This window comes from Apteryx rowi, unplaced genomic scaffold (genome assembly GCF_003343035.1).
Source record: "Apteryx rowi isolate R43461 unplaced genomic scaffold, aptRow1 scaffold_627, whole genome shotgun sequence".
Taxonomy (NCBI): Eukaryota; Metazoa; Chordata; class Aves; order Apterygiformes; family Apterygidae; genus Apteryx; species Apteryx rowi.
The window spans coordinates 82,168-109,141 of record NW_020450902.1 but is presented as its reverse complement, the minus strand read 5'-3'; the positions used below and the strand labels follow the sequence as shown (position 1 = coordinate 109,141).

Sequence of the window (26,974 nt, the reverse complement as noted above, 5' to 3'; positions counted from 1 at the left end):
CTTTTAAAGTCACCTGACCTTGCAACGTGCTTTACAAACCTTCATTCACTAAGTTTAATGTCATCTGTAAGAAGACAGCAATTACTCAACCAGATCAGAGGAATGATCCATCTATGTAGACCAGTGTTGTATATTCTCCAGGGGGAACAGAAGCTCTCCCCAGAAGAAATGCAAGAATGCCTATACTGAGCATTTTACACAGCAACATGGACCACAACTACTGATTCTCCGTAATTCCACATTGTGTTTGTGTTAATGATTTAAAGCAAATTTAAATCCCTTTCAGGAATACTACAAAATATTACTGAGGATTTTTTCATTAGTATGTACTTGTTTAATTCTCTTTTGAACACTGATAAATTCTTTGGTTTAGACTCTTTTTGTAATTAGCTTTACAGGTTAATCATCTATTGAATACAAAACATTTTTTTCTATCATCTTCAAAAATATCACCTTTCAAATCCATTGAAATCCTCCCGTTCCTGCAGTTTTGGAAAGGCCAAGTAAGAATGTTCTGTATATCCTCCCCAAATCATTCAGGAATTTAAATCATGCCTTCCTCCTTCCTTTGTCTGCAACAGTCGTAACCTCCCCAGGATTTCCTGATGTAATTTACTCTCGTGTTTCTTGTCACCTTTAGCAGCTATTTTTTGAACTTGTTCTACTTATGCTATCTCAGGAGTCTATGAGCAGAAATGAATGCCATATTCTTGGTGAGGATGTACCACTGTTTTATATAATGCATGATCAGTAGGATTTTCTAGACCATTATTTCTATAGCAGAATGTAACATTTGCTCTTTTGACTTCTGCTTTGCAATGAGCAGATGTTTTTACTGAACTGCTGACAATGTCCTCCAGGTTGTTTTCCCCTGAATGACTACAGTTAATTTAGAACCCAGTAATGTGTATGAACAATACAAATTATTCCCTGCAATGGACATTGCTTTGTATTTGACCACAATGAATTGCATATGATGTTCTGCTGTCAGTACAGCCTCCTTTATTAGGTCCCTCTGAATTCTTCAGTCTTCTCAAATACTGACTACTGTAAATAATTTTGTATCATCTGCAAACCTTGCAACTTCAGTGCCTATTCCCTTTTACACACCACTGATTAAACAGTGGTCCTCAAGCAGAAATTGAGACATCCTTCCATGCACAGTGTGTGTGTGCTTGGTTCAGACACTTGCTCTTCCATTCTCTCAGAAACCTCTTCTTGTTAATCTAAGCACTTCTCCCTTTTGATATTTTGACCTCTGTCTTCCTGAAAGGATCAGATTTGGAGCAAGTTTTCTCTAAAATAGCTTAACTTGTAGGACAGATTCCACAAAAATCACTCAGCAACTCCAATGTATTTTAGGAAATTTACTCTCTCCCTTTACTCTTCCATTGTCAAGCTGACCCAGGGATCCTATATTGAACATCCTGCTTCTGATATTCCACCTGGGATAATCATTATCCTGTCACTGCACACAGCAGACCAAGGCTTGCCAAAACTAATTACTTGTCCAAATCAATGACTTGGCTGGTAGTATAGACAGTAGCCCAGGATCATGATCCTCTTGTAACTTTTAGATGACATAATAAGCTTCAATTCTAAAGTGGCAGAAAAGGAAAAAAAATTCAAATTGTAAAGGATAGGAAGAGAACAAGGAGGTGAACAACAGAACAACTGGATGTGTCAAAAACAAACTGTCAAGCCAATTTGATTTTCTCCGTGAATTGCAGATAAGGGTAAAAAGAGAACATGTTATAACCTGAAGATCCTTAACACAGCCTCACATGCCACAGGGAAGCATGGATGCACAATGATGCAAGAACAACTGGGTGCGGGGGGGAAACATTCACAGAATAAAATGGAAGGCTATATCGAGTAGGTTTGTCCTGGGCTTGGTATTAATACTTTCTTTAGGACTTGGATGATGGGTTGGGAGTGGGAAAGGGTGGGGGGGGGTCAATTAAATCTTCAGCTTACCTCAAATTGGGAGCTTGCAACCAAGTTAAAAAATAGGATTTAATTCAAATTGATTTCGAAATTGGAAAAAATGATTGAAAATATAGGAGGAAATGCAAGAAGGATAAACACAAGTGTCTACAGTAAGTTAGACTAAACGCCTGCCTGACTGCAGAAACAATTAGCTATGTGGCAGTTCTGAAAAGGAGGGTCTGGAGGTAGGAGTACATCACAGGATGCATACCAGTCAGAAAAAACATGCTGATGTTAGACTGTAACTGTATTTATAAACCCTGGTTTGTTGTTTCCCATTCTATCACATAAATACAAGCCTAAGATGTAGTATTGTTTCCTTTCCAATGGATTCAACATTGGTAAAGTTTTATTTTAAGCACTGTGTTTGGGCACTAAACTTCAAGAAAGATCAATCAGTTGGAGGCAGGCAGGAAGACAGCAACAAGAATAATCAGAAATCTAGAAAACAGAGCCCACAAGAAAGACTAAACAACCTGTTCTTCAGTCCAGAAGCTTTGGCCTGAACACAACAGTAGTATTAAAATACGTAAAAGGATGCAGCAAAGTGCACCACATGCATGATGGACAAGATAAAAGGATGAGCTTAATGTGCAGGAATAGGGATTTCAGATGCTAGGATAAATTTCCTAAAGGCAAAGATAAATAAACATTAGAAAGATTTTGGTACAGAAATTGTGGAATATTTATTTTTAGGAGTTTATTTGTTTGTTTTGTAAGAACTGATTAGACAAACATCTGTCCGGATTGAGCAGATGACCTTATGAGCTTCCTTCCACCCTCTTTGTCTGCAATTCTAGCTTAAAAGAAAAAGAAAAATGCTTTCAAGAAAACAGTTCAAGAAAAATGCTGAAGGTAACAACTGCTTTTGTGCAAATGGGAATAGGTCATGACATTGAGGAAACAAGGCTGCACTGTGCTAGTTAAAATACCTCTTTCACTCTCCATTTTAAGCTGTGAGCAATAACTGAAATGAGTGCATCCATCAGAGATGGATCACTAGCATCATCTAGTCACAGTAAGTGAATGGAGTGAGATACCCTGAATTCTGCCTCTGGTGTGGCACTGATTTACTGTGCAGCCTTAGGCAAAAAGCTTGAGCTTTCTGCATTTGCCTTCCTATCTCTGAAAGAAGAATGCATATCTACCTCAAAAGTGCATTATAAGCATATCATTGTAGGAGCCCTGGTTGAAAAGGATTGTTATCAACAAAGCTGAGAAAAACATACTTTCTGTAATACCGTTTCAGATAACTTAAGGGCCTAGAAGCATTGTTCTCTTCTACTGTTTCTGATGCCTATATCGCATGTAGGGGTTTGATCCTTTCAGGCACACTGTCAAAGCAGCTGAAGTAGTTTCCCACGAATTCATAGAAAAGATCTCAGCAGATGGTCACCACTTACAGTTTTGACCCACTTCCTTGCCCCTTGCTTGCCTGTTTGAGCAGAACAATTACAGCTCCTAGTGAGGGCAATTTTATCACTTTCCTCAGTGATATTTAAAAGAAGGCTGGCCTACAAAACATTTTTTTTCCTGAAGTTCCTGAATGAACCTAGCTCCTAGGCCTCTGACCTGAAAGCAAACTACTCTGGAAGGGTAAAGGTACAAAACCAGTCTCCCATGCACTTACTTTTCATCCAGGAATCTCAAGGTATTTTGTAATATTAATTCAACTGAGCAGTATCTTAAGAGAGAAGCATCTTTACACTTTAGGAATGGAAAGTTAAGTTAGAGTTCAGAGAGTTATAGTGATTAATTCAACATCATAATACAGGGCAGCAGTTTATCTGATCTGTAAATAAGATCCAGATAATCTCATTTCCAGTTGTACATGCTACGATAACCTGCATATATGTGTGTGTGTACAAAGGAGCTGTTTACCTGTGAAGACAAATTGAAGCTTATCATTCTAGCTTCCTTTTACTTCATAAATTTCAAAACAGTTTCAATTCTGAAATACGCAGGGGACAATTTACATGTTTTAAGGAATAACAAACACTTTTTAAGGATAGAATCTTTAGCAGAAAAGAGTATCGGTTGGCTGAAACTATTCCAAATAGTGTATGCCTCATTGAGAAAACCAAGTCTGACTTCCTTTGTCTGGAAATCTTGTATTCTTCATTTTGGTTTTTTCTTTCTTTGTTGGATACAGGACTGATACACTTTGATTTTCATACATGACTTCTCTGGTTTGTGTGCTTCAAAGCTGTGCAGCCCTGAGGCATCTATTCTGGCCTCAGTCCAAGTCAGACTTCAATACTTAGCAGCAACTGGGGACATGCACGCTAACAGAACACTAGTCGTCTGCTCTTCACTTGCTTTATTTAAAGGAAAAGGGTAAGTTGTTAGATACAAAAAATGGAAGCTGTGACAAGGCACAATGCGCTATACAGAAAAGTGGAGAAAATTGTTTGCCTGTTTCAAAGAATCCAGTTGGTAACTGATATTCCTGCCACCTTATTAAGCAGCTTCCTCCCTTCTTCTGCTAAGTGGTTCACAAAATAAATAAATAGATCTATAGATAGCACAGCATTTGCCAAAGCTGATTAAAGAACCAGTCCATCCAGTTATAATACTCTGTTCCTTCATGTACCTGGAAAGATTATTAGTTTCTCTAGTCTCTTATTCAGTCTCCTGTTGTACCAGATCAGATAATCTTGTTCAGAGCATCCTGTACTAACTTCTAGTGACGACCACATAAACCTACATTATCACTGTTTATAAGGAAGTGTGGGTTAGATGAGTGGACAGTGAGGTGGATTGAGAACTGGCTGAATGGCAGAGCTCAGAGAGTTGTGATCAGTGGCACAGAGTCTAGTTGGAGGCCTGTAGCTAGCGGTGTCCCCCAGGGGTCAGTACTGGGTCCAGTCTTGTTCAACTTCTTCATCAGTGACCTGCATGAAGGCACAGAGTGCACACTCAGCAAGTTTGCTGATGATACAAAACTGGGAGGAGTGGCCGATACGCCAGAGGGCTGTGCTGCCATTCAAAGAGACTTGGACAGGCTGGAGAGGTGGGCAGAGAGGAACCTCATGAAATTCAACAAAGGGAAGTGCAGGGTCCTGCACCTGGGGAGGAATAACCCCATGCACCAGTACAGGCTGGGGGTTGACCTGCTGGAAAGCAGCTCTGCTGAGAAGGACCTGGGAGTGCTGGTGGACACCAAGTTAAGTATGAGGCAGCAATGTGCCCTTGTGGCCAAGAAGGCCAATGGTATCCTGGGCTGCATCAGRAAGAGTGTTGCCAGCAGGTCGAGGGAAGTGATTCTCCCCCTCTACTCAGCCCTGGTGAGGCCACATCTGGAGTACTGCGTCCAGTTCTGGGCTCCCCAGTACAAGAGGGATGTGGCACTACTGCAGCAAGTCCAGCGAAGGGCCACAAAGATGATTAGGGGACTGGAGCATCTCTCTTATGAGGAAAGGCTGAGAGAGCTTGGCCTGTTTAGCTTGGAGAAGAGAAGGCTGAGAGGAGATCTTATCAATGTGTACAAGTATCTGAAGGGAGGGTGTCGAGAGGATGGGGCCAGACTCTTTTCAGTGGTGCCGAGCGACAGGACGCGAGGCAATGGGCACAAACTGAAACACAGACACTTCCATCTTAACATGAGGAAAAACTTTTTCACTGTGAGGGTGACAGAGCACTGGAACAGGTTGCCCCGAGAGGTGGTGGAGTCTCCTTCTCTGGAGATATTCAAAAGCCGCCTGGATGCAATCCTGTGCAATGTGCTCTAGGTGACCCTGCTTGAGCAGGGGGGTTGGACTAGATGATCTCCAGAGGTCCCTTCCAACCTCAGTGATTCTGTGATTCTGTGATTCTGTGATAATCATTGCCCTGCATCCTATATATAAGACAATGAATATGTCCTATACAAGAAAACTCTTGTACCACACTGCTACAGAAACTAAGTGCTTTCTAGTAGTATATTAAGAGCTATGACTACATAGTTGAACCAATTGCTGTCTGTCACTTCATCAGCCTAATTTATTCACCTGCAAAATCTATTTCCCTTCAGCAGAGAGAAAGATCTTTAAGCTTTTGTCCTGGGCTCCACTCTCATAGGAACAGTGATTCTGGGTGAGAGGCAGGCTGGAGAGCAGCAGGAACAAGAGAAAGGTTTCAGGAGAAGAAGCAACCACAAGCTAGTGGAAGAGGTGGGAGATGGAAGTACTCTTTCCTCTTGCAGTTTCATCTCTTTCTGGTTTGTACTGAGCAAGGGGTCAGGAAGCTGGGATGAGAGGAGGCCACAAGCAGATCCATGATTCATTGCAGATATAAAAGTGTCCTACAACTTCTTGTTAAAATATTTTGGTGTAGCTGCTGGTGATTTAATTGCTGTTGGCTTCTTATGGAAGACGAGCTCAAAACAATGCTGCTTCAGGAATTCATTATAGCTAAAATATGTATGTGAATTCATATGCAAATGAGATGTGGCTTTCAGATCCTGGAACATTGCTGAGTATCCCCCAGTGTCACAGAGTTGGGAATACCTCTTATACTGGCATCAACCTACACATCAAAGCTCTGCTATTTCTACAGAGGACAGGAAGGTAAGCATCTCTTCCTTCTTAGTCAGTGATTCATCATTTTGTACTGCAGCAGAAGCCATATGCCACAGGTTTCTAATAGGCAATGCCAAAACAAACAGCAAGATGGTCATTTGATAGAAAATCATTATCTCCCCTCTCCTATGTACAACAACACTAACAGCCACATAGGAAAAGTATATGAAGACCCTGTATGATCTGCAGAGTTGATAGCATGCTTTCTTCAACTCAGCTCTCAAAACATCACATCCAGCACTAGAAGTACTAAAAAAAAGGGTTTTAAGTCTTTATATTATCTTTATTTGAAACAGGCTGGCAAAGGTAAATTTTAGCAATGCTGAAGACCAAAGATTTTTCATTACAAACTTCCTCCTACCACTAGGTCATAAGCCTATCCTACCAGAATTCTTTCTTTTTCCTAAATTGTATGCCCTGGTGTCAGGATAAAGGTAGTAAGGAAGGGGAACGCTTCAATGCCCATTCTGGTCATATTCTCGCTGTGTACACACACAGGAAGCAGTAATGAAAATATTTCAGTTATCCAGCTTCTGATTTATCCTATGTGGATAAGAATTCAGGTGGTGACTTCATATTTAAAGGCTTTAACCCTCCTCAGGCATCTGTAGGATCTATCCCTTAGTATCTATGATGCTTACTGTGTGGGATCTTTCAGAAAAAAAGGATGGACATTATCCCTACAAAATTATAATACATGAGTGTGCAGCAATATGATTATTAGCGTACCATATTCCAAAGCTATGCAAAGTATTTTTTTTAAACTCTGCATACTGCGAGCAATGAATTAGTAAGTCTCTGCAGATGATTTTCCATGTCAAAGAACTCTCTACCCAGTCATAGCCATTTGTGCAGAGGGTTCAAGGATGAATCGTGCTTCTCTTCAATAAACTAACCCAAATAAACTAGAAGATTACCCTACTACCGTCCATGACAAAACTGTATTCTTTGGCTAAACATACAAGATCAGTAACCAATGTGTAGCGCTTTTCCACTAACATTCTTTTCATTAACCATTAAATAGCACAAAAATCTCTGTAATGTTGTTGTATCTCCTCAGAAGAGATGAGAAAACAATTCCTGTAGAACTCCTGTTCTCAGAGTTGTAAAGGAAGAGGCTTTGCACTACCAGTGAGGTTAATAAATTAGAGGGAGAGGAAGAGAAAGAGTGTGAAAGAAAGAGTGTGACTGACTGAAGCAAAATTTGTTAGCTTCAGAGGTCAATGCAGCCAATATTTTTATTGGATTTGATTACCTAAGGGCACTCACAGTGCCCTGACTTGAGGAAAGAAAAAACAAACAAACAAACAGAGTTGTTGTGGCAGTGCTTCCATACATTTATGTCATTCCTAGGCTAATGTGATCATCTCTTCAAGCTCTAGTGCAGCACAGCTAGATCTACACAGTCATTATCCATTGGTCCTTGCTGAAGGTGCCAGGCAACAGATAGTGGCAGAGCACCAGACTTAGTCTGGTGGCAAACATCTCTATAGGCAGGACACAGTGGTAAGGGCTCGTGCAGAGCACTTCATTGTTAAATAGCCAACAAGGAACTCATCTATCCATAAAGAGCATTCTTTCCAGAGTTACTCCTTTTCCAGGACAGCAAAGGTGCTCTGGGATATTCGTAATTGCAACAGTAAGAAAAGTAACCAGCAGCTTCCCAGCTGATCCACTTTCAGCTTCACCTCCACTTGCATTCCCAGGCTTGTGATTCTTGTTGACAAGAATCACTGACCTGGTTAATATGGAAAGTTCGGGATACTGGAGTTGTCCAACTCATTCCAGTAAGGCTACAAAGTCTACTGTAGCAGCAGTATGAATGCCAAATCTAATGCATATAATGGAAGATGACATCCTGGCTACACAGTAGGCGTTATGAAGGACCAACTTTAGTTTGACCCACTTCTTATGGCTGCATAGGCATATGAGCTACTTGAATTTTCTAGATAAGGAATATAGCCCTGAATTCCTAGCAACACTTCTGCATAAGCCCTGTGAGAGTTACACAAGCTGCCAGCCTTTAGCCTCTGAAGTTGGGTTAGTAAGTCTCTTCCTGAGGGAAGCACTGAGTGAAGAGAGGACGATACATCTATTCTACTGTACTGACCTCAGGGAGGTTTGCTCCAGAAATGGTTACAAGTTCAGCACAGGACAAAGTGACCCTGCAATGGAGAGGTGGCTTGAAAAATGTGCCTAGTGCTTTACATGTATTGGGGAAGAAAATGGCAGACAATATCAACTCTTCAGTGGAGGTGAAGGGTGCTGCTGTGCCACACTGGACAAATGAAGCACCAATTTACCAAGTTATAGGTCAATATTAGTAGCAGTTTTCACCTAACTGCCCCACCACTGTGTTTCACGCCTGAACCAGTGGTAGGCTGTGGCAAGCTTATCGAAGGCTTCTACAGCTGAAGCAGCAAAGCAGTTAAGAGCCAAGCCACCAAACCAGCTACACATTATGGAGTGCTGTAATACCTACCCACTCATTTCACGAGCCACGGAAATCTTACAAATGATAATGACTCTCAACCACTAATGATTTACATTTGATGTGTGCTGGAAGTCTACAGGCAGTAAGTACTCTGTCTCTTTCTTATTCACATGATTTATTCACACAGACTCCTTTCAAAAGCAGGTAAAGCATTCAGTGAGTTAAGAAAAACCTATACAATAGCAAAATGGATCATCTTTTATTTTCAGAGATTCTTTCCATCTCAGTGAACGTAACATCACTAGTACTTAGACATGCCAGCAATGCAGAAGCTCATAATCTAATAATAACCAAGGAAGCATTAGAAGTTGCTGTGACGCTCGAAGTCTGAATCACCTTTAAGGTCCTTCCAGCTGGGGACAGTCTGTTTCTGAGACATGCTGCTCGATAGAGAGGGGAAAGACAACATTCCAGCCTCAGGGTTTCTTAAATATTCAGCAAAAATTAAGAAAGCAAGAGGCAAAACTGTCTTGAGAGCAGTGCTGTCAGGAGATGACAAAACTAGTTGGAGTTTTAGGTCTGCCTAAAACTTATCCTTTTAAGTGAGCCCCAGTGCTTATTTGTTCCTGGTACACATTTGTACAATTTGGCATCTCTTCTTTGAGCTGTGCAACACCTGAATTGTTGATAGCACTGCCGTGCTATCAGGAGGTCATGTGGTAACTGATGGTTACCAACAACTACCAAATGCTGTTATTAGCTGTCTGGACTCTGTCAAAACTGAATGTAAATGTGGGACTAGTATTTGTGGGGGTGTTGAAAAATCAAGTGTGGGGTATATTGCTAATTAATATTAGTTTGGATTAAAATGTCTTTCAGACTTTTAATGGGTGAGGGAGAAATTTCACTGTTAATCTCATTTCTTTAAGATTTCATTTGTATATGACAATGACTTTCTGTCACTTTATAGTGAATTCCAGTTACCTCTTATCAGCCTCTGCCTGCTCTCATGTCTGGTATCTGCACCATGCAGGAGAAGGATTATTGCTTTTCTTAAATTAATACTTGCAGTACTTTTTAATGCATGGATAATTTGTTTGTGTCTTAGCATCTGTAAAACCTTCTCTCTATAAAGCCTACACTTCACATATAGGCTGAAAGTAAGTTCTCCTTTAGCATTATAGGTTAGTATAACATGCAAGCCTGAAAAAACTGCATCTTAAGGGGCATTTGTAATTCATATTACAGAGAACGCTTCTCATTATGCAAGTCTTGCACAGTCTGGCAAACATTTTGGCTAGCTTAAAGTCCATGTAATGTCCACGTAACCAATACAGAATGTGACGAGGAAAGAATGCAATAGGACTGCAATCTCAGAAAAGCCTCCAGGAAGGGGAAGAGGTGCACTTGCTACTGCTGAATGGCAGCAGAGGCCCCCTTGAGGATACAGGCAGGTACAAAAGAAGTCCCAGCTTGCACAGAGGAGAAGAGAAAAATGCTCAGAGAAGTGACAGCCTCAGTGCTAGTGCTCAGAGGCAGCTAGTTGCCAACTCCCCCCGTCAACTAAGATCCTGAAGGAGCTTAGAAACATCCATATTCTTAAATACAACTCACAGTTATGTTTTACCATTATACTTCTCTTTTATGACTAACCTTTCAAGTTAGTTATAAAAAAATTTGAGCCTGCGCCTCTTGTTTTCCTTCTTACTTTGTCTAGTGGTAAGAATGATCTCAAGAAATTCTGGGGTGTAGAATTCTGCTGTTACTCTGCACAAAGAATCCAAATAAAGCTGTTTCAGAAAAGACTCCAAGTATCAGCAATCCAGCATAAATTCAGAAGTTTCCCAACCAAGCTGCAAGGGTCATGCTGCAGCCTGCCTGCATCAAAAGCCATTGAGACAAGCCTCTACCAGCAGAAAGCAAGCCCTCAATGGCAAGGGGCAGGCAATGAAGGGGATACTCACAATTCTAGTAATCCCATACTATCCTGGGCACCCACTTCTGCAGCAATCAAAGAATCCCTGGTGGACTGACACATACTTCAAGAACAAAATGACAGAAGCCCTTGGGCTGCACTGGGAAGCATATACAGTGTAATTCATAAACTGTCATAAGGTGGTAAAAGATAATTACAAACTAGATCTTGAGCTTTATGTTTCCTTACAAAGGTCAAAGCAGAAAAATAAAAGGTCAAGAGAAGGCTTGCATAAAATAACTAGATTAGAGCTTTTTTCTCCATTCACTCTTGTTGAATTAGTAAATACAAGAACAAAAGCAAAATATCTTGCATCAGTTTTATTCAACTTCGGTTTGAAGGAAGAGTCAGGCTATTTTAATTTATAGATAGTTAAGTCTTCATCTTTCCATAGTCACTACTGTGACTACAGTGAAGTGAAGTTATATGCGACTTAGCTTTAACTTTAAAGCTTGCCCCTTTTACAGGCAAGTGATAGCATTCTACACAGAGGCATGGAGTTTAATGAAGGCTGACTTAACCTGCTTCTCCAGTACACACCAAATTCTAAGCTGCCACTCTTCAAGGAGGAGGCTGATTTAGTTTGAGGAAAGAAGTCGCAGGGACTTGATTATAGAAAACACCAAATAACACAGGTATGGATGACCAGAGGTTCCCATCTACACCATTTCATAATACAAAAGTAAGATAGGGTGCAAACCATCCCCCCCTCCCCAACTAATTTTAAACAAATAAATGTCAATATTTTATATCATGTGGAATATGCTTCTATGTTACCATGGCTAATTGAGTAATAAACATCCTGGGAGAATTAGATGTTTTCATGAACAGTGTTTGCAGGAACATTAGCCAGGATAGTATTATAAAGGCAGTCAATCCTCATGCTCTGGGAATTGACAACCAGGGACAGAGTCCAACGGAAATATAGCATAAACAGGCAAAAGCTATGAGGAGGTGCACTGGGCAGGTAACACTGTCCTCTGAAACCTCCTGCCCATTCCATGGTCTCAGCCATTTTTTGCTAAGCCCATCAGTCAGATTATTAATAGCCCTGCAAGGTAGATTCCTCCTCCCTTTACTCACAGAGAACAGCCTCCTCATCTCTGCGCTCTGCAAGTCTGCTGGAAATACGAAGGACACACTACATTCAAAGGGCACAGGGATGCTACAGACTCCCAGTGTTTGTGAGGATGCGAGAAGCAATTCCATGCCAGTGATTTTGTGTCAGTGGCTAAGGTTTGTATTCAACTGAGATTACAACAAAGAAAAAGTGGAAGCACTGAGGAAGTGTGTGTGTGTGTGTGTGGGGGGGCTAAAGGGGGCTAGGAGACCTGTGTAAGAAAGGAGAAAGAGTGCAATAACTGAGGTACTGGCAAAGAAAGGGGGTGGAGGAGGGGGAAAGATGCAAGCTGAGATGGAAGAGGTTAAACCAGAGTCCTGGCAGTCTAACAATGTTACTGTGAATTCTTTGGGGGGAGACAACTGCTGCTGACAGCACATAACTGTTCCATAGCAGAGCAGCTTCAGAAAGCACAGCAGAGGTCATTCAGAAGAGCAGCACATCACAGAAGGCCTTTTTTAATTTAAAAGAAAAAAAAAATCCAGAGTTTGACATAGTTTTTCTTTGATTTGTTTTTCAGGTCTGCAGATAAAGACAACACAGTAAAGACCGGAAAGCACATGTGAGCTCATCTTTTTACAGAAGCTTTGAACAGCACAGCAAGCATCTCAGCCTTAGTGAGAGCACTGTGCAGGTGTGACACTCAAGGTGTATTTTAATAAGAAACACCACACTCCTGGGCAGGGAAATAATTAGGACTCACCTGGCTTTTCTTTTTTCGTGGAGGGGGGAGAACATCCTTCAGAAGCTGTAAGATTTTACCCAGGTACAGAAAGCGCAATGAATAAGCCATTCTCATGGGATGCCAACACAGGGTGCAAGGTATCAGTGTAAGAGGCCAAAGTTGAAGAATGTTTTAATGAAAACACTAAACTTGAACTTAAAAAAAAAAAAAGTGGCAGAGCTGTCACAGGAAAAACAGCAGTCCCAGGAACAACTTAACTGGGCAAACACACCTAGGGGAAAAAGGATATTCTGCTGCAGCAAGTACTGAGCCCCACTGAATGCTCTGGATATGTATCTCCATTTGGCACTACAGTATGTAATGCCATGGAGGAAACTTCAATAGAAGTATTGCAAGGGCATTGAAAAGTCTTGCCAGGTTAAAAAATAACCTTGTTTATAACAAGAATCTCTGACAGACATCCTTTTTGACTCTTGCTACAATGGTTTAAGATGTTAGCATCCCCAGCTGTCTGCCTCACCCATCAGCCAGAGGTTACTACCCCTGCAGCAAGGACAACGAAGAAGAAAGTGTCCCTTCCTCTGCCGTTCCATTTCATGAGCCAGTGTACAGTGCAACCTGCTAATCGAAGGGGGCTGGTGCTATAGCACAGGCTGTGAACCAAAGCAGCTCAAGCACAAGTGTATGTTCTGCCAGCTCTGCCAGGAGGAGGAGAAAGGGGTGGGCAGAGACACATGAGTGATGACCTTTTAAACTGCAAGATTCACCAAGGAAAGTCCTTCAGAGCCCCAAATGTTAAAGCTTTGCTGTCTCTGCCAGAGTTGGCCACTTGCACTGTCTGTACACTCATGCCAATATTGAACCTCAGCTACCTCTGAAAACAAATGCAGTATAACCAGGTAACAATAAAATCATGTTAATAAGGGGTCACCTGTGAATTACTTTGCTTGTTGAGAAGCAGTGAATATTAGCTCAGGCAGTGTGACAAGATGATATGGAGAATCCTGTTGCCACTGCCCAGAATGAAATCATTTAAACCTAGTTTGGACACTACTACACTGTTGTTCAGACCTACCCTTCTTTCCTGGGCAGTAAAACAAACAAACAAACACACCCACACAGAGAATTACTTACTGTCTTTGCAGAAGAGAATTACTTGCACAGGTTAGCAAAGTATGCTTTACACAAGTACAGCCATGAAATTCAGATAGGAAAGATGCTAATTAATGCACTTAATTTTGCATGTCAGAAGGGGACACTGTTGAGGTGAGACAGTGTTTTTATTGAAAGCATTTGACCATTCGACAGTTTTTTTTTAAATAAGAGATTTAGACTTGGTGTCCTCATGCAATGTCAATTGGTTAATTACATCCTGCCTCTATGCTTTTGTTCTTAGTTTCACAGCCATATTGCAAGTGCCTTCAGCTGTCATCCCTAATCACTGCTGGTTTAATTATGTACTGTGAAACAATAGGTAGGTATTATCCCACAACTAGATTTATATCTGTGGTGGGAAGAAAAAAAAAGATCCTTAGTTAGTTTGTAAAGTGTTTTGGAAATAAGCTTTGCTTATTTCCTGTTTTCATTACTGTTAGTAGCAGTACTCTGCTAGTTGCCAGATTGTCTACCAGAGACTGAAGCCTTTTGTCAAGGGGATCAGAAATCATCCATTTCCCTTGTTACAGAGCGAAGAATCACAGCTCCGTCCAGTGAGATTTGGCCGATTTGCTTTAGACAACTCCATCTACCTGGCACCGTGTCAAAGGCATCAACTGGATTATGAGTGTCCCCAAATTACACATAAGTAGGAAATCAAACTCTGCATCTAGCATCAGGAATGATTGAGCTTCTGCATACAGTCTGATGCCAAAGAAGGTCAATCAAATTAAAATTGGCTTCACTGATGCTGCCACATGGGCCACAGCCCAAATTTCACTGCTCTGTGTAAATAAGGATCAGGACAAATGCATTAAAATAAAACAAACGGCACCTGGAACAACTTGATCCTGTGAGATGAACAGTCACTACAAGTAGTGATCAGAGAAAAAAAAAAAAAAGATAACCAGTTCCACTACAGATACCATACCAGAGTTACAGGTAGAGATTACAGGTTATATAGACTATATATACATATAGTCTGCATCTGTCTTTTCCAGATCTCTTGCAGGGTTATGTGAACTTCCGATCTTAACTGCCTCTAAAGGCCCTTTCTTCAATTATTTGCATTTCTTGCTATAGCCCTAACAACCTCTTTTGTTTTTAAAGGTCTTCTTGGAGAGCAGAAGGGAAGAGGAATGGAAGAGGTCTGGGTTGATTTTCCCCCCCATTCAGTCCTTGCCTTCTACTGATGAATTTGCACAAGACTACAGGACTCCACATGACTCCACAAGTCAAAGGAATTTGCCATATAAATAAAGTGTAGTGATAGAAGGGAGGGATTTCTGGCTCAAAGAGACATAATTAACAAGTGAACTTCTGACTTCTAGGAAAAATATRCACCTGTTCTGAGTTGATAATTCACTATTTCTTCTCAGGAGCTGTGTGCATTTTCAGACCATTGCAGATGCAAGGATTTCTGAGCTGAACAGCTCTCAGATGCCAAAACAACACATGTGACAGCAGATACTGCAAATACAACTTTCCAGACAGAGCTGTATAACATTAATCACTCCTCTTGTCTTCTCTGTAATACCCCATTGGAAGAAATGAGGTATGACACTGCCTAACGACAGTCACCTTTCATTGCCACCACAGAAGAGGTCTCTCAGCTTCAGAAGGGCAACAAAGCAAGGCAAGAGCAGCTAACAACAGAAAAAGAAGTTAAAAAAAAAAAAACAAAAACAAAACAAATATCCTGACCTTCAGCTACTGCTGTCGTTAAATGGGGTTTGAATAGAAGAAAAATGGTCAGTAAATTCAAAGTGACCAAGCCTGACAGAAGCAGAGACACAGCCAGTCTGTGCCATTATCTCTGTCTGCCTTTAAAATGATCTTTCGTGTTTGAACTGTTATTTACATCCTCCAGTCTGTTTCATTCGGAGTCACTCAGGGAAGGAGATGACATTGCCCTCCCTTCACCCTATTCCTCCCCTCCCAACAGAAGTCCTGATGCCATTAAACTTTCTAATCTTCTGGCAGCCTTTGATGCCTCATCTCCACCACTGCAATAACAAGCAGGAGAAAATAAATCCTTGCCAAGAGTCACAGCAGAAGAGCTTCCTAAGACCCACCACAGAAAATCTGTCCTCATGGAAATGAGAGGCTGATTCAGACCCAGCACCTGATCCAGGGACCTATTCAGTTCTGTACAACAAACTGTCACAAGAAGAGCAAGGCACAAATGGAGGGCTGCAGCTTTGCTCCAATTACTACAGCATCTCCTAAGGCAAAAGCAACTATGGCAAATTCTGGTCCTTGTGGTCCTTAGCAATCCACATTTTCCCTCCTGACTCCTGCCAACTCAGCCTCTCACTCCTCTCAGGAAACATGAAGCAGTAGCTAATGCCATTTCCATGGTTCTAGTCAAAAAAGGACAAAACAAATCACTTATGAGCATGGGATATCAGTTAAGAGGCAGCCAGGGAGACACCGAGCCTTTGCACAGCAGATCCAGCCCAGGGCAATAAATGCTACAGCCAAACAACCAAAAATTTCTCTTCTGAGCTTGATTCCATAAACAAAAGGACCACACACAATCAGCCATCTGAGCAACCAAAGGATTATCCACCTTCAAGCCAGGCAATGATGCCTCACAACGAGCTGGATACAAGGGGGGAAGAAGTCCTCCTCTTCAGGAGAGGCTCCCTCTGCAACTCTTCACTCTGAGCCCAGCACATATGCACAAAGACTCCATCCTTCCTCCCGTCTTTCTCTATGCTTTCTACCCTCACACCGTTATTTATGTCTAGCAGCTGTAAATCCCACCTGATTGCTGAATCCCAGCATCTGCATGCAGTTCTGCTACTGAGTGGGGCCAGCTGCCCTCCTGGCTCTGGAAGGAGCCCATATGTTCTGTTGCATAGATCTTTCTGGCACTATTATAGCTGAATACCTTCGGGGACTCGGGATGAGCAGGCAGTAACTTCTGACCTGCCCAGCATATCTACATTTCTGAATTTCATTCCTACAGATTTCCTAAATGTCAAGATGAGACAAGCAGGTGACAGCAGCGGCCACCTGGACAACCACTGCTCACCAGCCTAAAGACAACTTCACTTGTTTATGCAGCTAAGGTCCAAAGTGCAGCAGAGCAAATAGCAATGTATTAGGCAGTGAGATGACAGCTTAGGTAGTATATGTAAATGGTGAGGCATATACAGGAGGAGTTGAATGTACCAGGTGTACAGAATCAGTTTTAGTTTGCTTTTCTATAAATATTTCTAATGAGGTTATGTCTGTAACAGCGAAACAAACCTAGGCACTAGAGACCCACATGTTAATGTAAGTGTTAATACAAATACAGAGCATTGCTATAGCAGAGAACAAGTGGATCAACTACTGCCTAAATGTAATCAGCTGGGAGCTAAGATGATTGTGCCTAAGATTGGGTCTCTAAACATATTTGCAAGTCTTGAGCCTACCCTGTGAAGGCAGAGGGTATTATGCCAATACACCCACAACAGTAATAAGACAGAAAGCTCAGGGGAAAGTGATGCTACAAAAATATGCTCCTATAGTGTAGACACCAAGTCACTCCTCGTTCTATTTCTTTCTAATTTCTTCTCTAATGTCCATCACCATCTTATGACAGCATGAATGTATTTAGAAGAATGAGTGGTCACACTTGTTAAAACAGCCACAATGTGGAAATAGAGAGGCAACATCATCCTTAATGCCAAACAAGTCTACTCCTTACTACAGTCTCTCCTTTTTGCATTTCTCTTCTCAAAGGGGAAAAATAAGTTTAGCTTATTATATATTATAAGCTTAGAGAAAGCATACAGTAAAGCTCTTCAATAGCATAGCAAAAAGCATACCTAGTGCCACATCTCCATAGCCATACCTATTTTTTGGTCATATCCCATTCCTTATTAAGTCTGCTTTCTTAAGATGACAAGGACTGAAGACAATTAAAACTCATCCCTACTCAGCTCAAAAGAGAAGCCTCCTATGCAAACCTAAGTGATACCAATTCAAAGCATCCATTTCCATTTTTACCAAAGCACAAAGGAAATTTTCTGCTGTATGCTGTACAGACCTGTAGGATCAAAGCTGGAACTACAGGGTCATAGGGCCACTGTGAAAGAACTAGGCCAAGACTGGGGTGAAAAATGCAATGCTCCATTGCAAAGATTGGGGGAATTTTCAAAGTTCTACCCCTGCTACCAGAGTAGTGCCTGCAACCTTTGCTGTGAGGCAGGCCAAGGACTGGTGTATTTTTATTTTACTATAGGGAAAGTAAAGAACTACACAGGCAAGAGGTTTGCTACATCTGTTGAGTGAATGAGCTGGGCTTAGAAACCAGTAGCTCCTTGTTCATAGCCTGCATTTGGCCCACTACATCCTCTTGGTTTTCTAGCTAAAATGCCACAAACCCAAGGCAGCTCAGCAGCCCACCTCCTTCATGCTAAATTCCCATGTTTCATTCGCCTTGGCCTGCCCCATCCATCTTCTTGCAATCAAATCCACTCTCACCTCTCATGCTTCCTGCTGTGTTAATACCTTAAGTTCTTCTAACAGGAGGAAAATATATTAAAGGAATAATAATAATACTGATAACGATAGTCTAAAAAATACATATTTCTTGTGCCTTCCTCCATATTTCCCCTCATTCGATTAGTCTCCCAGCAAAAGCAGCATTAATCACTGGGGCAACAGATAGAAGATACAGACCAATTTGAATTTTGCTGTGTGCTACCAAGTGTGTATGTGCGTGTTCAGGCAGCAGGGAGGGAGCAGCAGGATAATCTGTCATTTTGTATATTTATGCTGCTGGAGTCAGTCAGGACTGGTTCTCCATTGTTACTGCAGATTAAAATCATTCATGTCCTTATACTTTCATTGGAGGTCATCCTTCAGAAAAAAAAAGACAAGTATTATGACTGAGTTAAATTCAACCTATTTGTGCAAGTCTCTGCATATGGCCTGGGCACTGAAGGTATTGCTAGGATGTTAGAAGACAGTGTATTGTGTTTTTTTCCTCCTTACCTGGTCTGACACTTTGCACATTAAAAATGAGTTTTCCTGCTTTGAAACAGTTGTTGCAACAGAGCTGTTGGAGGGAGGAGAGGTGCTTTTTGTGACAGTCCAGCTGAACCTGTCTCTGAACTGGGACGAAAGAAGCCATGGGGCCTCAGAACTCACTGAAACAGTTCTACTTAAATGAGTCACTGCTAGCTTGGCAAAAATGGCTTCCTTTCTTCCCTAGGGAAGATGGAGTGAGGTACAAAGCAGGGATTCAAAACTAGCACAGAAACGGTTATTAAGTCATATGGGTAGGAGTTAATACCTCTTCTCCAAACCTTTATCTATCCAAAATAGAATTGCTAAAAGCACCATCCTACCATCTCCAGCCATGTCATTCTCCATCTTTAAATTCTGCTGTTGTCTTCCTCTCTCTTACCATGTTAATTCATGCTTCTTATTCTCTGGAGCTTATTTGTCTGCACCTCAGTATTCATCCTTGCTCTTCCTCCTTTTACACATTTAGCAGTTTGATCATTCCTAACTTTTCCTCTGTCTCCTCTCTGGTTCACGCCTCCTAACAAACTACTGGTATGCCTGAAAGTGTTCCTTACCTTACCCACAAAACTCTCTGCAAATCAATGCCTTTAGGCACAAGCAATCTGAGACACGGCAAAATGGACAGCACAGCACCAGTGGAAAACTCTCAAAGGAGTCATGAGGGAAGATAGCCCCTTCAGGGGCCCCTATAAGACTGAAGAGCCAAGAGACCAAATTTGCTCCAAATACACACTATCAGAAAGCCCAGGGGAAACATCTGCATGCCATATGATTCTGAGAGAACTGGAATCCAAGTCCTCACCCCTTAGGCTTGATTTTTCTGTTTTAAATAATTTTATAATCAAAATGAACAACATCCCATGTATTCATACGCCATCTAAGGGAGGAGAGAAAGGATTGGTGGTTGTATAGCCTCCCTTACTAATCGCTACTTCTAAGAATTTAACTGTGACAGACACAGCTTGCAAATCAGTGACAACTCATCCCACAGATGAAAAAGAAACTAGCAGAAACCCTTCTGTTTCTGCTAGTTAACAATGCCATCACTCTACAGAAAACCCAAGGCATTAATTAGATGGTTTCAGAAAGTGGGTCTGTCACAACAGCTAGGATGTGTTGCTACTTTCTGCACATTCATCCAGTATGAGCTAGAAAAGGTAAGAGGCACATTCCCACCTCTCAGCCAGTCTTGTCAAAAAAACAAAGTGGAAATATATGCTCTGGAAGTCTTCTGGCAATGTCTGCAGCTTCTAGGCATTTCCCTGAAGTATATAAATAGTAAGCAGAGCAGACATGCTGTAACAAAACGTGATCCAATCCCTCAACTATATTTGAGCTACAACCATTGATTCTACTCTATTTATTTCTAAGCAGCTGTTTTTGCAGTATTGGTTCTCTTCATCTTATACTGTCACTGTACAGCCACCCTAGCACAACACACCTTTCCTACCCTTTCATTTGGCTTGTGATCAAATGTGTGGCCATCTACATTAGCTTTAGTTCCTGAGTACCATATTTATCAGATTTTGAAAAGAATCTTCCATGTGACTTACAAGAATACATTCTGACAGGGTAAATGACATGTCTAAATACACAGACAGATACTGTGCCTTGAAAGAAAGTATATACTGATGTCATTTAGGGTACTTTCTGGGAAACGTATGCCTGCCTGTCTGAAGAAGGTAGGTATCAGTTTACTGCAGCTGTTATTACAGATTCTTATCATTTTATTACAGAAAACAGTGTGCTTTTTCTGTGCTAAAAATAAGAAAATATTTCATAGTTTTTGCTCAGGATAAAAAATCTTATCAGAAAAATTCTAGGAAAGTGCCAAAAGATTTAGACCAGCTCCCTCTTCATATGCCAGTCCAAATCTTAATTTCCAGACTTCACAGTAGAATAGAATTCGCCACATATGGGAAAAATACCAGCTGATACTCTGCTGCCAGTCCCAAATGATTGTTCAGATCTGCAAATTAAAGACAAGGCAAGCTCAGCCTTTGTAGAAATGAATCAGTCTGACTCAGGCCTTCTGTAAACTATTAGTTTGGAGAAACAAAAAGAAAATGTGGATCCCAGCAGAACCACTTGTAAGTGACTTGATGTTACTATATGAAAGCAGGATATACCAAAGACTGAGTGTAAGCTATATATTAAGAAATTATCCTATGCATCAACCTGTGGCAACTCAGGTTTGCCACACACATTCAATCAAATCCTTCCCCTGGAATCATTAAAGAGTAGTCTCCCCTTGGAGCTGGCAATGGTTGTTCAGTTAAGCGTTCAAATATCACTGGTGGTAAGGGCAACAAGTGACTGTGCACACCAGTCTATGTATGAACTGCTTTACAAATACAATCTTCTGTATTAGCGTAATTGTGCTTAGCAGAGTTACAAGACTTACTTCCATCATCAGTACTTGTCAGCACTTGGGAAGGTAGCTTAGGAAAAATAATAGTACAGTAAAATCACATTTTCTTTTTGGATGAATATTGAACTCATGGTTCACTATGGCACTTTCAGGAGTGAAGAACACCTTACAGAAAGTGAATGAAGTCATGAAAAAATAGGATTATATTTTAGATTATAGGAACATGATAGTTAATCTGAGTATCCTGGTCACAACATCCATAACTGTAATTTACCTCTCCACATTTGATATTCAGTTAAAGCTTGGAGAATATTTTTATTCATTTCCCACCCAGAACATTATCATATGATATATCTGCTCTTGGCTATGTAGCTGCTACATTCCATACCAAAAATCCTGTATTTCAGTGCTGGATAAATCTATTTCTATACATCTGTGAAGTATTAAGAGGTCATTTGGTATTACTGAAGTAATCACTCTTTAATCTATACGGAACAGTAGTCTGCATGGAATTTTTCTGGTCCACATTCGGATTCCTGCTCCCACTATCTGTCTTCCTTCTCTGCCCAAACCAGGTGAGAAACTAACCATCACATCTCTTTGAAAGAGATTTGAGCCTCAATAAGTAAACGCCATTTTGTGGATTGCACTGCAGTTATGCAACAACTCCACCATTTCACTCAACAGAAATGGAGGGCAGGAGAAAGGACTCTACTCTGACAGAAAGTACAGTTTCTGGCTTTGGTTTCTTTAGAAAAAAAAAAAATTTTGAGGAAGAAGCAAAAAAGGAGGGATGAAAGACAGAATGCATAATTCTCAGCAGTACCAATTGGCCAATGAAGTCAGTCTTTAAAGCAGAGACTCATCAAAAGCTCTTTTTTCATTACAGCTTTGCAGTCTTGGGATGAAAACGTCGCTGGTGACTTATAAGAAGCAAAAAGTAAATTAAAGGCCATTTCCTACCCCCCCCCCCAATTATTATCTATGAGTGTAAAAGAAAGTACCTAGGCAAAACCAAGGGTGAGACAATTGTATTTGTCTTAGCTGACAGTGAAAGTCTAATTAGACTGACAAATCTTCTGTGCTGTTCTCCTTTGTAAGACACATGATAAGAAAGGATCTAGCCTGGAGCTGCACATTATGGAAAGACATTAATCAAGATTATCGGAGCCTCAATCTAAAACACGTTTACAAGGCTGAAAAGCCTAATGGTTAGAGTAAAAGGTTGACAATCTTATTCTGAGCCACACCAACAGGGCTGGACTGTCCATATAGGTATTGGGCAGATCCCCTCTTCTATTCTTTAGAGAACATTCAGCATATTATATATCACACACTGTCATTCAATGGCACTACGATCATATTTGAAAACATCCACAAGCAATTTATCCTTTTAGCCGCCAAGGTACAGGTTGAACAGTTCGGCAAGTGTCATTATCCCCATCTTAAAGATCAAGAAATTGAGATATGTTTTGGATATGTAGCAGAGCACACATTTCTGATTCCTCTCGGATAGCATAAGAGATCAGAAGTCAATCCGTCCTCACAGGAGGGTCCTGATCCCTTTTCCACAGAAAACTGTCCATGGTTGCCGTCTTGGGACCTCAGCAACCCATGTCATAAGGCAGTCATATTAGAGGCCTGCCCTAGGTCAGTGGGCCCCAGAGCCTCCGGAGGCTAACCTGGAGCAGATCTGCTATGGGTCCAGGCACCAGCTTGAATCATCTCTTGGATATGCTGAACTGAAGGTGTTTGGAATGGAACAAGCCTGTATCACTGTGCATGCCTTTCTAGACTAGCTTTATTCCATAATTAACTTCAACGATACTGTTACACAAATCATTTCAAAACAGAATAACTGTAGCTGTAAGCTGGACAGAACATGCCACCTGAGAGCATATAGAGAAAATCTCCCTATAAAGTTCTGAGCAGCGACTCACTGAATAAATTCTAAGCATATACGCAGCTGACTTAGAAGCAAAAGCCAGGAGAAAGAATATCACTTTAACACATTTCCATAACCTGGAAACCATTCAACTAATTCGCTACAAATTGAAGCAGCATTTGAAATTAGGCAATACAGGCATGTGGTATTCTAGGACCTTTAACAATTGAAACAAGGACTTCTAATTATGAACAAACCTGCTAGAGATATGGCAGCCTTGCTAGAATATGAGCTGAGACAGCCTTGTGACTCCCACCTAGTAACAGTCTGCACAGCATGCTACCTTACCATAAGCAAGAGCTAACAGCTTGCCTTTGTGGCCTTTGTAGGGTAACGTGGCAAAGCAAACTCCCAGAGAGGATAATTATTACTACAGGAAAGTCTGGTGTGTCAGGGCCAAGAGGTTGGCAACAGTAATTTAGTACAACGCATGTCACTTCTGAACAGACCTATGCTTGAATCCAAAGCAAAACCAGGTGTGAGAAAGTCAAATCAGCATTTGTGCCCAGGGACAGCAGAGCACAAGCACTGTTTCAAACTCACTGAAACAAACAAAAAGCAAAACTCCTTATCTAGCTCTGATTTTCAGTTAGGAGAAAAAGGTCAGCTTCTGTCATGTTCCTTCAAGGCCCCTCTGAAGGATATTTGAATCACAGACATGCTCCTATCACAGATTTAACTACCGTAACATATAGCCGTGTATCAACTGTTTCTCACTCAAATCCTGCCTGTCCTCCATTGACCTGAGTTTCACTGCCTTGCAGAAATGATATTATAAACGTTAAGACATAATGAAGTTACAGACATTTTAAATGCTAATATCATTGTCACATGATATTTTCAGTAATATTCTTTTCTCACTTCCCTTTGTTTTAGATGTTTGTCCAAGACGATATCTTATTTTGGGGACCCTAACAAACTGAAAAACATGTCACTGGTCAGTGCATATATACAGCGTATTTTTAAAGCACTTTTTTTCCAGGATTTTTGTTTAACAGTGCTCTAAACTCTTGTGGCAGTACTCAGGCTCACTAACTGCAGGAGGTATCTTGGGGTATGTTAGAAACAGAAGACATCTTTGCAGTTATCATGCTATTCTGCAGTTCCTCACAAATCACATGTAAATCCTACTGAAATTCCCATTTTTTTATCACTTGGGGAAGACAGACTTGAAATTCTGCACAAGCTTTATATGCATTCTGAAAAAGAGGAGTTTTAACTAGTTACATATGAAAATGAGTAATACAAAATAGTACAGAAACTTCTAACAATAAGAACAGTAATTCTCTATCTATCCTGATTTTTGCTATTATGCATTAGATGCTTACTTGTATTTGTATCATGCTTGATATTTCTATGATGGACCAGAATCCATCTATGCTAAATACTGTACACATGTAGAATAAAGAGTACATTCTGATCCCAAGGAGATTGCAATAAAAGTATAAAACAAGATACCATAGATGAATACAGACAGATAGAGAATATGAAAAGGAAAAATAGGACAATGTTGATCAGCTTGATAAACAGCTGCTTTAGAACATCATCAGTCTAACCACTGACAATTTTTTTGCATGCATCATGATTAAAGTGGGGTTTCAGAGGAATCAGAAGAATAACCTGATGTTACCTTGTGGATGGTAACAGGAAGCAGAAAGATTGTCATGATCAAATCTAAGAAGCGAGCAAAAAAATGCTTGAATCATGGGCTGATGGGGCGGGAAGAGACTAGACTGTGAAAGGCCTTGAAAGTGAAGAAAAATTGTTTATTTCTGAGGAAAGAAAGAAAAGAGAAAGCTGGACAAGGTAATAACTAACTGTATTTGTACTGCACATAGCCTTAGGTGGCTATATTTTATGTTCCCCAAAGAATAAACTCGTTCTATTAGATTTTTCCACCCCTCAGATCTAAAATTTTAAGCAGGCTTGACAATGATGATGTTGAGCACAAGTGAGATAAAATAACCATTAGGCATCTGAAAACCACAGCTAGACATACTGCCCAAATGGAAAAGGACAATTTCTTCTCACGTTCACTGGACAAGTAACGCAACTTAAGCTGACAGAATCAAATTCTGGCAAGAATAAGGAAGAAAGGAGAGCCACCTGTGTCGTGACAGCAAGAAAATGGCCTGCTTTTGAAATGCAGAAAGTTGTAATGGAGGTACATATTGACTTGTACCTTTCTTTCAGTGGTAGCATGAAGTGTCAAGAGTTATTGCTTTAATATCAGCTGAGATGAGGCCATTTGCTGTGGTGCGTGTGTATCCAGGAAATCATTGCTCTAGCCATGTTTTTAGAGGCATTTTGACACTTTATTAAATCTTCTCGATGTTCTTCCAGCATACAGTGGTCTCTACAGGCCCAGTGAACTAACTGCCACAGAGCTCAGATAGGAAGCTTTCTTGAAGAGCTCCTCTTCGAGGAAGGCTGGGTGATTTTCCAGCTTCTCTCAGCCCACAAAGGCCCAGTGCTACTCTCTGTTACACTCCCACAGTTAAACATAATTCTGCTGCTCTTGTAAATTATAGCAAATCTCCAACGAACTACAGTAATGAGACCAGGATATGGACCACAGACTTTAGTTTTCTGGAGATGAAATCATACCAAGATTTTCTCTAAAATTAGAGCTAGCCACTGAAGAGAAGAAACAGTAATTCCTTCACAGTTTAAGACAATCGGTGACCAAACCTGGGGTAATTTCCCATCATTTACTTACAACTTTATAAGTCATGCATTGGGTGTTTGAGGCTAATAACTCAATTAATCCCAGTTGTGCTGTCAATTGGCTTTACAAAATGCAAAAGGGGTTGGGGCAATGCTAAACCTTGGCTTGGGATTAATTACTTCTAATACAAATAGTTATAAATTCCACTGAAGCAAGAGATACCTCCTACACAGGTAAGAAGAACTTTTCATGATTCCTGTAACTGAGATTAGACTAAAAATAAAAAGAATGGCCATATAAACACAAACTCAACCAGCAACTGATGAAACTTTCTGAAGCAGTTAGAAAGCAGGCATACGACTGTATGGCTCCAGATTTCAAAGTCCTTAATTTCATTAAACTCATTTGTCCCAAACAGCAGAGATCGTTCCAAGGAAGCAGATGGAATCATTTAAACATCTGATCTAATTAGACAACAATATACCTTTCTCAGAGTGATTAATAATCACTAGCCAGTGTACACAGGTATCAATGACAGTATGTTGATTTCTACCTGATGAGGTTCTGATGTAAATAAAGATTTTAAAACAAATCTTTCATCCCAGTTGTTAACATGATAGACTGCTGAAACAAATAATTTTAAAAATCTGATCCACTGCTTTTACCTCAGAATTGGTTATTTACTGTATTCCTTTCTCTGCGCACATCAGAAAAGCCAATTTAAGCTGTTTATTTCTAATCAATTCCATATTTTGGCTGCCACACAAGTGGTTCCAAAACCACTGTATTTTTAAGACTGAAAACACTACACTGGCACAATTAATCCAGAATGTCTGAAACTCCTTTTTTTATTTTTATAAAAGATGTTGGAACACCTACACTTTTCAGGAAACTGATCTTGATAGTGTTCCTTTAAAATTATCTAAGGGAAGGCTGTAAAAGAAAAATGAAAAATGGCTCACCCTGAAAGTAACGCTCCATTGCTTTTCTCCCCATTATGAGCTTCCCTGCTGCAGCAGTACATACTATCATAATAATAAATAAC

At 40.6% G+C, this 26,974-nt stretch overlaps 1 protein-coding gene across 1 annotated transcript in view; it reads right to left on the bottom strand.

Annotated features, from left to right (window-relative positions):
- LOC112974807 (neurexin-3-beta-like) overlaps positions 1-26,974 on the bottom strand; it is a 173,972-nt gene that overhangs the window by 82,922 nt on the left and 64,076 nt on the right. The window lies entirely within an intron of this gene.